The sequence below is a fragment of the Humulus lupulus genome, chromosome X, assembly GCF_963169125.1.
Source record: "Humulus lupulus chromosome X, drHumLupu1.1, whole genome shotgun sequence".
NCBI lineage: Eukaryota > Viridiplantae > Streptophyta > Magnoliopsida > Rosales > Cannabaceae > Humulus > Humulus lupulus.
The window spans coordinates 49,021,706-49,036,774 of NC_084802.1; positions in this window are offsets into that span (position 1 = coordinate 49,021,706).

The window sequence follows — 15,069 nt, forward strand, 5'->3', positions numbered from 1 at the left end:
ATTAAATAAATATAATTTTGTATTATTATCAAACTACGCAAAGCGCCACTATATTTATTAGTGATTTATGCAATAACTTACTTCTTTTTTGGAAGGGTTTATACTTTTTTGGACTCTGTATTTTTTTCCATTACTTGTTTGGATCCTGTATTTTGACAAATTACTTTTTGGACCCTATGTTTTGTAAAATGATTAAAATAGAACCCTAAACCCAATTTTGGTCAATGTTTTCCCAACTAAATCACAAAGAATTTACTAAACTAACAATTCAGAACAAAAATAAAATCATTCTGCTTAAAAACAATGTTGTTATATTCAGTTTTTTCTTCATCAAAATTGAGTTTAGGGTTCTATTTTAACTATTTTACAAAACATAGGGTCCAAAAAGTAATTTGTCAAAACACAAGGTCCAAAAACGTATAAACCCTTTTTGGAAAGATGAGTTTCACTATGTCATAATTTACAACACTCATTTTAACTTCTTTTCACGAATAAGTAGTGGATTTATCCCTGATTTTTTTTTATTGAAACGTTTGTTAGTAGTTATAGGGAATTCACTCATTTGGTATCCTATGTTTTTGTAAAGTATCATTTTGGCACCCTCTGTTTTTAATAATACTCATATGGTACCCTGTATTTTAAAATTATACATATTTGATACCCTAGACTCAGATTTGATAGATAAAATTTTGTCAATGTGATCAAACTGTCATCAGTTATATGTAATTAAGTAATTAAATTTAAATTTGGAACTTACATAATTGACAACAGTTTGATTAAATTAGTAAAAATTTATTAATTAAATTTGAATTTATGGTACCAAATATGTACGATTTTAAAATACAGAGTACCATATGAGCATTATTGAAAACAGAGGGTACCAAAATGATACTTTGCAAAAATACAGGGTACCAAATGGTTACCAACCCGTAGTTATATTAGTGTTAGATTTTTTCCCCACATATATAGTTAGAATATGATTTATTCATGATTTTTACTCTCTTTTTTTACCAAAATAACTACCTAAGGAATGATCTCTTATTACATTTATAGGTAGTTTATAGGTATACAATTATAAGCCTATTGTGAAAGAGGTGAATATTTTAATATATATTATATAATTTAAAAAATAATAATTCCTAACAATTTATCTAAGGGTAAATACTATTTTGGACCTTGTGTTGTGCAAAAGTTAATGATCGGACCCTCTGTTTTGTTAAATGACAATTTGGACACTATGTTTTGCAAAATGAATCAAAATAGTACCATAGAACCAATTTTAGTCTAACTTTTTTTTAATATGACGAAAATACCCTTAGGTTTTGTTAATAATTGAATTTTAAATTATATTAAAATAATTGTTCATATTAAAAATTAAAAATAAATAAAAAAACATAATATTTACTTCAAAAATTTTTAAATAAAAATTAACACTTTAATGTTTAACCTAAACTAAATTAATTAAACTAAAATCTTAAATAAAACTTAATTAAAATTAAAATTACACATAACTAAAACTAAAATAAAAATAAAAACATCAACATAAGCCACAAATAAAATAAATCTAATTAATTATTTTATTTTCTTCCTCTGCCAGTCTTCTTCTTCTTCTTCTTCTTCTTCTCTGGTACATCTTCTTCTGCTGGAGTTTGGGACTCTGTTAATGGCGAAATCTGACGAGGCAATAGGAGGAGGCTGAGATCTGAGGACTATAGAGGTTCGGCAACACTTAGATCCGACGCAAAGGCAACTAAGGGAGGCAAAGATCTGACGATGCGATGGGAGGAGGTTGAGATCCGAGGACTATAGAGGTTCAACAGCTTCTTCTCCGAGATGGGCAACACGAGATGGCACATATCTGGTTATGGAGCATAGAGGAAGAATAATTGTCCTTATTGTTCAAGAGTTTACAAATTTGGTTTTGATAAAGATATTAAAGATTGATATTGTTGATTTTTAATAATTTGAGTTTAGTTTTAATGTTTTTTAAGATTGTTGTTGATGATATTTGAGTTAGATTCAAAGTTTTGGTTTTAATTATATTTTATTTTAAAATCAATTTAATTTATTTTCTATTTTAAAATGTATTTTGTATTATATAATTAATTCATTAATTAAAAAACTCAGGAGTATTTTGGTCACATTGAAAAATATTTTGACTAAAATCGTGTCCAGTGTTTTATTTTATTTCGTTTTGCAAAACGCATAGTACGAAGTGTCATTTAACAAAACATAGGGTCCTATCAGTAACTTTTGCAAAACACATGGTCCAAAATTGTATTTATCCTTTATCTAATCTTAGGTAAATAAATAAAGAAAAAAATAAGTTAAAATTTAATAATATTTTATATGGTTAAAAAATAAAGCATAAATTTTTTCTTCATAAAATATATGCCACAAAATAGTCGTAATTATTCTAAATTATAAAAATATTTCATGACATTAATTAATTTATGAAAAAAAATTTAACCATGTAAAATATTATTATAAATAAGTAATTATGAAATATTTAAAAAAAAAAGTTATATATTTTATCTCTTGGGTGCATTGAATTGTATGACAATATACTGCCCACGATAATAAGAGTTTTTTTTTTTTGCATATTTATTTTGGTAAAAAATAATTATGGAATAAATATAAAAAAAATTATTAGATGCTTTAGTAAATAGTGTTATAACACTCTTAATGGATACTCTACTTTATCTTTTAAAATAAATCAGCAAAATACTATTTTATTTATTTTATCTATTATATTTTTTAATATATTTTATTCATTTTAAGTATTTTCTTTAGTTATTAATAATATTATTGTATTTTTTAATATTTATAATATTTGCCTATATATTTTCTCAAACTACTAATATTGCAATATTATTACAATATAAAGTATATATAATTGAATGCCAAATCAAATTAAAAAATAATAATATATTAAAATATTGTTTTTTAATGTCGGGTATTTAATTATATAGAGAAAGAGATAATATATATTGTTGACGCGATTTTTGGCCAATAGTAGATTAAGGGATCTGAAAAATAGAGATTAGACTTTTTGCCAAACCATAATTGGACAAATAAAAAGTATTAAGAGCATTCACACACTTTTACGTGGTTCAATGATTAAAATCCACCTAGTCCACGAGTCACTCTTATTGATCTGTTTTATTCTCACCATGAGATTGTTTGTCACAATTTCACTAGAGTTTCGGTATACAAGATGTTCATCCCCCTTTATGTTCATTCTCCCCTGTATTTATAGGGAATTATGCCTAGACAGTTTTGGGTAACCATGCATAAATATGGTAACATACATTTTTGGGTAACATCTCATTTATATAAATACATTAATGCCTATTGATTTTATGCCCCCAATACAGAATAATATCTGAGCATTAATGAGTGTATAAGGAATCTCCGAGTCTTTTGGGATTCTTCACTGTGCGTCATGATCAGGCTTCTGCGAGTTGAACACTTCCTTAGAGCTGGGGATCGAAGAACTAATCTGAACTGATACAGGTCACGCTCGGAATTTCAGGAAGGCGATCTGGTTCTCTCGCATCTCGAACTAAGTTGTTGGCACAAGAGGCGGTTTGGAAACTATCTGGTTGTCATAAGCTGTCAAGTTTGACTTAAGCTGCTTACTCCAAAGTTAGCTAGATGTTCTAGTTGCACGCTTTCTTCTTACGTTTGTCTGCCAGTTGTATCCCGTGCTGAGTAATTCGGCTCGTATTTTTGGGGTACAATATATATGTATATATATATCCAAAAATATCGAGAGGTAGAAAGATAGAGAGAGTAAATAAAATAAAAAGAAAAGAAAGAAAGAGAGTGAAATCAATGAATAAAATTGTTATATTTATGTATATAAACAATTATAATAGTGTACGTTTTTTATGCACTACTATGGTGAATCATACATTTTTACACACGTATATAAGTTATGATCCCAATTTTTTTACACGACGATGTTCATAGTAGTCATAATGAACATCCTCTAAATTTTCAGAAAAATTTGAATAATTTATAGTGCCAAAATAGGGTTCCAAACAAGGTGCTGAAATATTGTTTTATACCTTATTTTCGGTACCCTAAATTATTCATTTTTTCCTAAAAATTTGCGGGAGGTTCGTTGTGAGTACAATGAATACCATCGTGTAAAAAAAATTAAGGTTTGCATGTGCAAAATTGTATGATTCACCGTGGTAGTGCACAACCTATATTTATATAGTAAAACAATAAGTATTAAAATATTTTTGAAGTAGCTCTAAATTTTAGCTACATTTGATGATGTACTATATATGAGATACAATGTTGAGTCACTATAGCTCATATGATGAAAAAGGCATTTTAAGAGCACTCACACCATTTTCTCTACTCTATATTTAAAGTACCTCACGAAAACTTTTAGGGTTTATATATTTTTAGACCCTGTGTTTTGTCTCATTATCTGTTTGGACCTTGTGTTTTGACAAATTATTTTTTAGACCCTGTGTGTTTGTAAAATGGTTCAAATAGGCCCTTAAACTTGATTTTGATGAAAAAAATTGAGTATAACAACACATTTTTTAGGCAGAATGACTGTATTTTTGTTTTGAGTTGTTAGTTTGATGAATTATTTGTGATTTTAGTTCAAAAAACTTTGATCAAAATCAGGTTTAGGGGTCTATTTGAACTATTTTAGAAAACACAGGGTCCAAAAAGTAATTTGTCAAAATACAGGGTCCAAACAGGTAATAAGACAAAACAAAAGGTCTACAAAAGTATAAACTTTTTTTTTATTTTACCTCAACATTTTATATTACATCATATATCAGATTCTTTATTTTTTTTTCTCTACATCATTTAAATATTATATTTTTTAATATTTTTTATTCATAAAAAAACATATAAAATATAAGAAAGAGATGAGAGAGGAGTGAGAAATTAATAAAAAAAAATACATATGTAAAATACATTTGTAGCTAGATGTAGCTAATGAATAGTGCACATGTGAGTGCTCTGAGAGTTTTAAGCTATATTTTAGCTATGTTAAGTTTTAGCTCTAAAATACATATGATGGAGTTAAGTTTTAGCATTTTTTAGCTATATTTTAGCTATTCTAATGTGAGTGCTCTAAGAGTTTTGAGCTATATTTTAGCTATATAGCTACTATCCCTCCTCTAATGGAAGTGCTATATATAAGAGCACTTAAACTAGCTAATTTTCTAAAATATAGAGAAAATGGTACAAATGAGCTTCCAATGGAAGAGCTAAATTTGAGTTTTTTTTACACATTTTTTACCTTAATGAATAATATTACTCCACATGCAAAGATAATTATTCATTGAGTTAAAATTATTTTTATTATTTTTTCTTTCTTTCTCTTTCTATGTTAATTGTATTTTATTTATTTTGTTTCTTTCTCTTTCATATTTTAGTATTTTAATGATTAAAAAAAAATTAAATGATGTAGAAAAAATATAGAGAAACTGATGTATGATGCAATGTAAATGTTTGATGTAAAATAGAAAAAAAAAAAAAGGTTTTGGCAATGTATTTAAAAAAAGTAGAGTAGAAAAGCATTAAGAGTGCTATATATATATATATACTAGATACAAACAACGTGTAATGCACGTTTGTTTAGTTTTATTTATAGAATTTATTAATTATTTTTATTAAATTTGTATCATTGTCCTATAAATTTCAAATAAATAAATAATATTATATATAAAATGTAGCACACCAATTTTTTATTTTATTTTATTATTATTTGTTGAAGTGATTAGTTATTTTACTTTATTTATTTAAGTGTTAAGTGTTAATTGTGTGAATTGATTTTTAATTATTTTATTTATTTAATTAATTTAAAAATTATTGTGCTTAAGCTTTGATTGTATGTATGTGTGTGCATGGTTAGTAGTGATAGACATGCATGGTTGTGCGTGTGCAAGTGCATGACATGCATGGTGAGCATATGCAAGTGAATGCTATGAACCTAGACTAAATAGTGGAAAATGTTAGTAAATTCCATATTTATAGAAAACTATTAAGAGGGATAGTTGTAAAAGTTGTGATTCACAAAGTGTGAGAATGGAAACCAATTTGTAAGAGAGAGAGAGAGAGAGAGAGAGAGAGAGAGAGTAAGTGGCGTGAGCATGGAAGAGCAAGGAAAGATTAATTTTCCTTAATTATACATTGTCATCTTTTCTTCATCTAAATGAAAGGAAAAATCAATATTATTTGGATGAATATTATATTATTTGATGATTTTATTAGTTGTCCTTGGTTATTTCTGAGTAAGTAGAATTGTGAATTAAAGGGATAAGGTTCTAGAAATGCAGTGTTCATATTGTGAAAATGAAACAAAGAGAGATGTGGTGAGCAAAGAAGAGAGTTGCCATTTTTTGAGTTCTTGTAACTCTGGACCTAGCCTTTGTAAAATAGTTATAACTTAAGTTGTAGATGTCTAATTTAGAACCATTAGAAAGCTAATTAAAATATCTACAACTTTTGTGAAATAAAGGTTTTCCTAAAACGCAACGAATAAGGGTCAAAATTGAGTCCCAAGTGGCAAGACCCTAGAACTACGAAAATTTGACATTTCCGTATTAGTGTGGTGTGCCAGGGAAGGAAAGAGAGAAGTTAGTGTGCTGTCAATTGTCAAAGGGATTTAATTGGCCGAGTACAATTATTATTTGATTTTATTTTTTATTTATTGTTTATAGGATATAAAGGATTAATAGAAATTAGGTTGCCTTTTCTTCATATTGAAAAACCTAGTACACTATAAATAGAATCTTAGAATCTTAGAACCCTATACCACAGTCGCCCACCTAGAGAGAAAAAGAGAGAGGAGAGAGAAAGAGATCATGGAAGAGGGAAGGAAGAAAGAAGGAGAGAAAGAAAGCAAGAGGAAGAGGTAGTTAGGGATTTCGAAATCCCTATTGGTGAGTATTGGTTCTTAGTGTTGATTTCATTATTCTTCTTCTTCCATTAATTCTAAGAGTATTTTTTTCTTTTTCTTTTCTCTTTTCTTGATGTGGGTTTTGAAAACTCTAGTTGTGTTTAAGAGAGTGGCCATAATTTTTGGGTATTTGATTTCTATCAAGAGAGGTAATGAGAATTCCTAGCCTTTTTGTTGTTTGATTGTTGTTATATTTTGATTGTGACTTTGTAATATTGGTTTGTGTTTTGACAAGATATTTTATATTGAATAATGAAATGGTATATATAGTTTGATACTTGCACTTTAGAAACATGCTAAGGATCTCTTTGTTTTGTTATGGGTTTGGAATGATTAGTTTTTGTTTTGAGAAAATGGATTTAGGCTAGGGAATGCTTTGGAAATCATGATCTTGTTGCATGATATTATTATAGGTGTATTCTTGTTTTATTAGGAAGCATGCTTGAGTAGAATATGTGTTATTTCCATATTTTGTAACCTAATGTTTCTTGTAAATTGTTAAGAGTTTTATGTATGTATTTATTTAATTATTTGAACATATCTTTATGAAAGATTAGAATAGGAGCATAGTGGTTTAGAGAGATAATGGTGTCTTATGATAAAAGTTGCAAAAATTGATGCTAAAGTCATGATAGGGGTTTCAAACATAGGTGTACATTGTGGCCTAGACTTGTTTGAGTTATTGTTAGTTTTGCATGTTTAAATGTGGTGTGAGGTGCATATAAGCATGTGTTTCAATTTTATGGTTGCTGATTTTGTTATGCTTTCTATGGAAATATATATAATTTTGCAAGAGAACCAATCATGTTTTATAATTTACATTTTAAAACAAATACAAAAAAAGGAGTATTTCACATGAAAATATGTATTTTTCCTTCATCAAATGCATGCATCTTTTTTTTTGTTCATAATTTGAGAAAGAAACTAATTTTAAAAAAATGCTTACAAATGGAATTGTTAAAATTAGTATAATAAAATTCTCGCTGAAATTTTTAGTTTCTTGATAGAAAACTTCTTTTTAATTAAAAATATAAAGTATACACTCAAATAATTTAAGTCCTAGATTTTATACATGAAAATTTTGTTTTCTACACTTTTAGAAATGTAAATTCTCAATCTTAATAATGCAATTTTTATTTGTAAAATAGTTAATTAAGTGACACTATATTTTGTTAAAAAGAGACTAAGTAATCTTTATTTGAATAAATTGGAGTATTAATCAATTTTTCTAACTTATTAGTTATGACTCATATGTGGTAACCTTGAGATATCACTATTTTTACAAAGTTAAATATTTAAATTATCTGTTTGGTAAAGTGAGTGAGTGCCAAATTATTCAATACTAATTAATTTTGTTAAATTAATTATTTTGTGAGAAAAGAAATAGAAAAGAGTTACTATAGTTTGTTTTATTTTATTTAAGATAATAAATGGAATTAATGTTTGGTAAATGGCAACTAAAATAAAATAACTCTTTTTATTAAAATTTTGAGTACAATTTTAATGTAGCATTGCGGTATAAATCAAGTTGGTAACATATTTTTTTATTTAATAAAATATTATGAGATTACTAAGAAATAAATGGACTAAAATCTACGAACTTCTACTCGCGTTTTAAGACCCTTCCCACGTACGCATGTCGAATGCAAGTTTAGTTTTACATTCAAAATACGTCTTTAAATTAAATGTATGTTTGTTGCTTGGCATTCGTTGAGATTACATCAGTAAGATTGAGATTATTGTTTTATGATTTTATGTGTGATTTTGTGATTATGATTGAGATGCAACATGTGTCACATGTGCATGACCTATGCATACGTAATATATGTTTGTTGGGTATGCTTAGTCTTGCTTGATATTGAAACGAATGTTTGAGTTGTGATTCTAGGCTTGTTGTGAAGCATCCCGCTAGTTAATTTGCTTAGAATTGAGGTAAGGAAGTTAGCTAGAATTTCTATAAGTTTATGATATAATTAATAAATATTTATTTTTAATTAGTTTTAAATGTATATTTATTTAAATATTTAGAATATTATGTTAAAATTAATAAAACAAACCATTAATAGAAGAGGCATACGTATTTTACTATTTAAGGATAATAGAATACTAAGTTAAAAATGAGAAAGTAAAATCAAAAGTGATTGTCTATACATACAACACTTTATATAGTGTAATAAATATGAGATTCTAAATATTTTTTATGGTAACAGGGCATGCGAACTAGTGGGGATTATACGAGTAAAACGTAGGTCACATGGGAGATTTATGTTGTTTATTCATGGAATCGGAAAACACTAAATTCAATGGAACATGATCATCATCATCATCCCACATGTGACTTTCACGTGCATCTAAAACAAAAGAGAAATTCTATGTTATATGCATGATAATTTGGTGAAATTTTTTAATATGCCAACATCAGTTACTATCCCAAATAAATGACAATTTCAATATTTTAGACAAAAATACCCCTAACATTCAATTATTTATTTTCTCTCTCAATTCGAACTCTCTTTCTCTAATATCTCTCATTCGCTCACTCTCTCTCTCTCTCATTTTAATCTTGTAGATCTCGAAAAAATACCAAAATTTTAAAAAATCATCTGAAACGGAAATTTGAGTGAATAAATATGAACCTCCAAAGTTTTCGTCAAATTTAGTGCATAGCATCAAAATTATTTCGAAAAAGCATTGTTTTGGCAAAAAATCAAGGTTTCATGATTGCATTGCAAAAACATCGATTTTGCATCGAAAAAGCATCATTTTGGCCAAAAAAATAAGTTTTCATGATTGCATCGCGAAAGTATCGAAACACCATCGATTTTGCATCGAAAAAATAATATTTTGGCAAAAAATCAAGTTTCATGATTGCATCGTAAGAGGATCGAAAAAGCATCGTTTTGGCCAAAAAACAAGTTTTCGTGATTGCATCGCAAGAGCATCGAAACATCATCGATTTCGTATCAAAACACCATCAATTTTGCATCGAAACACCATCGATTTTGCATCGAAAAAGCATTGTTTTGGCCAAAAAATAAGTTTTCATGATTGCATCGCAAGAACATCGAAACATCATCGGTTTTACATCGAAATACCGTCGATTTTGGATCGAAACACCATCGATTTTGCATCGAAAAAGCATCGTTTTGGCCAAAAATCAAGTTTCATGATTGCATCGCAAGAGCATTGAAATTGCATGGAAAATGCATCGTTTTGGCCAAAAATCAAGTTTTTATGATTGGATCGCAAGAGCATCGAAACACCATCGATTTTGCTGACAATGTGATCCCATCTCTATTGACAATATAACCAAGGAAAGTTACTTGTGGTAACCAAAACTCACACTTCTTGAACTTCACATACAGTTTGTGTTTCCTCAGCCTCTGTAGAACCAACCTGAGGTGTTGCTCATGTTCTGCTTCTGACTGAGAATAAACCAGAATATCATCGATGAAGACGATCACAAACCGATCCATATAATCTTTGAACACCCTGTTCATTATATCCATAAAAGCAGCTAGAGATTAGTCAAATCAAATGACATGACTAAAAACTCACAATGCCCGTATCTGGTACAAAAAGTAGTCTTTGGTATATCTCCCTCCTTGATCCTCATCTGGTGATAACCAGATCGAAGATCTATCTTTGAGAATACCGTCTTATCCTACAACTAATCAAACAGGTCATCTATCCTTAGTAGATGATACTTGTTCAGTTCCCTATAATCAATGCACATCCTCAGAGAACCGTCTTTCTTCTTTACAAACAGGACTGGTGCACCCCATGGAGAGAAATTGGGTCTTATAAAACCCAAGTCTAACAACTCCTATAATTGTACCTTCATTTCTTTCAATTCTGCTAGGGCCATTCTGTATGGTGCCCTAGACACTGGCTCAGTCCCTGACGCCAGTTCAATAACAAACTCTATCTCTTTATGTGGCGGCAACCCTGGTAAATCCTCTAGAAACACATCCAGAAACTCACAGACTAATCTAGTCTCTTATGGTCCCACTGGCACGACCTGAGTGGTATCTACCACACTGGCTAGGAATTCTATGCAACCACCTCGCAGTAGGTCTTTAGCCCTCAATGCTGATATCCTAGGTGAAACTGGGTCCATGCACAGTGCCAACAAATACAAAGGCATCCTCACCCTCAGACTCAAAGGTTACCATCTTCCTTTTGAGTTAAAAGAATGGCCCCAACTGAGTTAAAAGAATTGAAAGTACAGTTGCAAGAGCTGTTGGATTTGGGTTTTATCAGACCTAGTTTCTCACCTTGGGGTGCACTAGTTCTGTTTGTGAGGAAGAAAGATGGTTCTCTGAAGATGTGCATTAATTACAGAGAAATGAATAAGTTAACAATTAAGAACAAGTATCCTCTGCCAAGGATAGATGATCTGTTTGATCAGTTGCAAGGTAAAAGGGTATTCTCAAAGATAGACCTTCATTTCTGGTTATCATCAGTTAAGGGTCAAGGAAGGAGACATACCAAAGACTGCTTTTCGCACTAAATATAGGCATTATGAGTTCTTAGTCATGTCCTTTGGATTGACTAATGCCCCAGCTACTTTTATGGATTTGATGAACAGAGTGTTCAAGGATTATCTGGACCAGTTTGTGATCGTCTTCATCAATGGTATCCTGGTTTATTCTCAGTCAAAGTCAGAAAATGAGCAACATTTGAGGTTGGTTCTACAAAGATTGAGGGAGCACATATTGTTTGCAAAGTTCAAGAAATGTGAATTCTGATTATCTCAGGTATCTTTCCTTGGGCACATTGTCAGTAAGGAGGGGATTAAGGTAGATCCAGCCAAGGTTGAGGCAGTCAGAGATTGGCCTAGGCCAAAGAATGTGTAACGACCCAAAATCACTAATAAGGCTTAAGGGCCTTGATTAGTGTGCCGGGAGGGCATAATTGGTTTATGTGTGAATTTATTAGTTTAATGCATGATCATGAGATAAGCATGCTTGAATGGTTATATGAATATACATGAAATGCATGTCTATGAGTATTAGTATGCATGTAGTCCCCGTTTATCTTAAAGGGGTATATTTGTAATTTTAGCCCGTTGAGGGCGTAAATGTGATTATATGTTATAATTGTGAGGACCACATTATTATGCGAGTAAATCTGCAGCATGTGACTTGAGGCGATCCTAGGGAGCTAGTTAGCAGGAAAGTCACAACAGGACCTAATACTTGACTTGGGGCAAGTCAAGGGGAATTTCGAGTATTAGATGATTATTTAGGTTATCGAGTTATGGAAATAAATAATCGGAGATATATTTGAGGTTAGGAAGCTTAGGCGGGAATATTGAGGAATTTTACCATTTTGCCCTCGGGGACGTTTCCGGTACCCCGAGCCTCGGGATTAATTTAACTGCTTAAGGGTAGATAGATAAAACTTAGAAAATAGTGGAAACATAAGGAACCAACCCTTTCCTCTTTCTCTCCTTCTTTCTTCTTCTCTCTCAAGGAAAATCACTGAAACTAAGGGGGATTTGGCTAGGAATTCAGAGGTTTGAGCTAAGGATTTGGAGGATTAACTTAGTGGAAGCTAGGGAATCAAACTAGAAACTAAGGTAAGCATTGAATTACATTTTGATCAGTTGATTATGAGATTTTGGGGCTGAAATTCTAAGAGTTCTTAGGTTCTTAATTTCAAGGTTGAATTAAGGCAGAAAGCTTGGGAGTTAGCTCAGAATTTGCCTAGAGAAGTGGTTCTGAAGTGAAGGTAAGCTCGAATTTATGATCTAATGTTTGAATTCTGGTGTTTTCATGGCTGGTTTTTGTGTTCTTGAGCTTTTGGGTTTCAGAAATTGAAATGGGATTTTGATGAGTTTCTAAGCTAGGTCTTTGCTGGATTATGTTGCTGGAATCATGTTAGAATTTTTGTGATCAATGGGTTTTGGAATTAGGATGGTTTTGGGTGGTTTTGAGCAAGGTTGGGATGTTAAAAATGGTGGATTTTCTGGGCACGAGGGGCTGGGCCGCGACTCTGTTCTAGAGTGCTGCGGCCCTGCAGAGCAAAGAAGAGCCAGGGAGGCTTTGTGGCAGGGAAGCGCCGCGGCGCCACAAGGCAGGGCCGCGACACATGTCTATGACCAGAGAGGCCTAGCCTCTATTTTAGGGGGCGGGCCGCGGCCCTTAAGGGAATTTTTGGTTATTTGGAGGTTTTAAGCGTGGTAACCTAACCTAGGGTGCTCGGGATCGATTCCACCACCGTGCTTGGTGGAATTCGATGACCCAGAAGCTAGAACTTTACCCAGAAACCTTTATTCGAATATTAATGGAATCCCTTATCTTGGTTGTGACTAGGTAAAAGCTACAGCCCGGGAGACGGATTGTGCTCAAGGGGCATTTCTCGTAATTAGAGTGTTTGGAAATTAAAGGTAAGAAAACTGCACCCGGTTGTGGATTTGTAATGGGACTAAGGGTTCCTTGTTTTGTATGCTTTATAAAGGATGGTATTATGCCATGTAAATAGTAGACAAACGGCCTAAGAGTGCCAGAGTTTACATTAGCGCACAGGGCGCGGCTCGGCCACTGGTAGCTGAGGACAGCTTATTACGCACTGAGCTCGGTTTAAGCGGGCTGGAGTCAGTGGGGTAAACAGAGGGTGCGACCTAAGGTGTCGACCCTGACTATCATATGACTTGATCGTTATTATTGGTTGGTGGATTTGTCATGCTGAATAGCTGAGTGTTAATTGGTTGAATCATTGGATGTATCTACATGCTATGTGATTAGTGTGGAATGTTAAGTACATGTTCATGCTTAAAGGGTTATTAAATTGTTACTAGTGTTTGTTATATAATGTGATGTTTTCTTGCTAGGCCTTGGCTCACGGGTACTTCATGGTGCATGTAAAGGCAAGGGCAAGCTTGACCAGTCTTGACTCAGGGAGCTCTGGGAGCATAATGTACATGAACAACTGCTCAGCCGACACGGTTGAGGGGAGACAGGGACAGGAGAACCATAAACGTCTGTTTTGCCTTTAGAATGGCTAGTGGTTGTTTGTGCTCTAGAAATTTTGTAAACTGACTTTTAAACGCTGTTTCTTTTGGGATCCCATGTGTAAAAATGTTAAGTTATATGAAAAGTATCTTTTGAGACCAAAACCTTTTAACCCTAGCGCATTAATGATTTTAGCAAACACATTTTTAACTAAATGACTTGATTAGCAAGTCCTGCACCTTTATAAACACACAGTGTAATAGTCTTTGCTATCCAGGGTGTTACAGAATACTTCTGAGGTTAGAAGTTTCCTTGGTTTGGCAGGTTATTATAGATGTTTTGTGGAAGGGTTCTCTAAGATTTCTACTTCATTGACTGAGTTGAAACGCAAGAATCAGAAGTTTGTGTGGTCAGCAGGTATGAGAACAACTTCTAGGAATTGAAGCAGAGATTGATTACAGCTCCATTTATGAGCCTTTTAATAAATCATGAGAAGTTTGTGATATACTGTGATGCCTCACATCAAGGTTTGGGCTGTGTTTTGATGCAATCAGGCAAGGTGATTGCTTATGCTTCACATCAACTGAAGGAGTATGAACAGAGATATCCCACTCATGATTTAGAGTTGACAGCTGTGGTCTTTACTTTAAAGGTATGGAGGCATTACCTTTATAGGGAGAAGTGTGAGATCTACACTGACCACAAGAGCTTGAAATACTTCTTCATGTAGAAAGACCTGAATATGAGACAAAGGCGTTGGCTGGATTTAGTAAAAGATTATGATTGTGAGATTTTGTATCATCCAGGAAAGGCCCACGTGGTAGCTGATGCTGTAAGCCGGAAGGGTCCGAGCCAGATTTATAGTGCGAGGCTGATAGCCAGAGAGTTAGCAGAGGATATGACCAAAGCTGGTATAGAGTTGATGGTGGGCCGGTTGGCCAATATTACGCTACAGTCTACACTGTTGGAGAGGATAAAAGAGGGTCAATTGGGTGATCCACAACTGATCAAGATTAGAGAGGATGTTTTGGCTGGAGTATCCAGAGATTATACAGTGTCTGATTTGGGCTTGTTGAGATTCAAGGATCGGATATGTGTTTTGTTAGACACTGCTATGAGACGAGAGATTCTGGATGAATCTCATACTACTCCTTATTCTTTGCATCC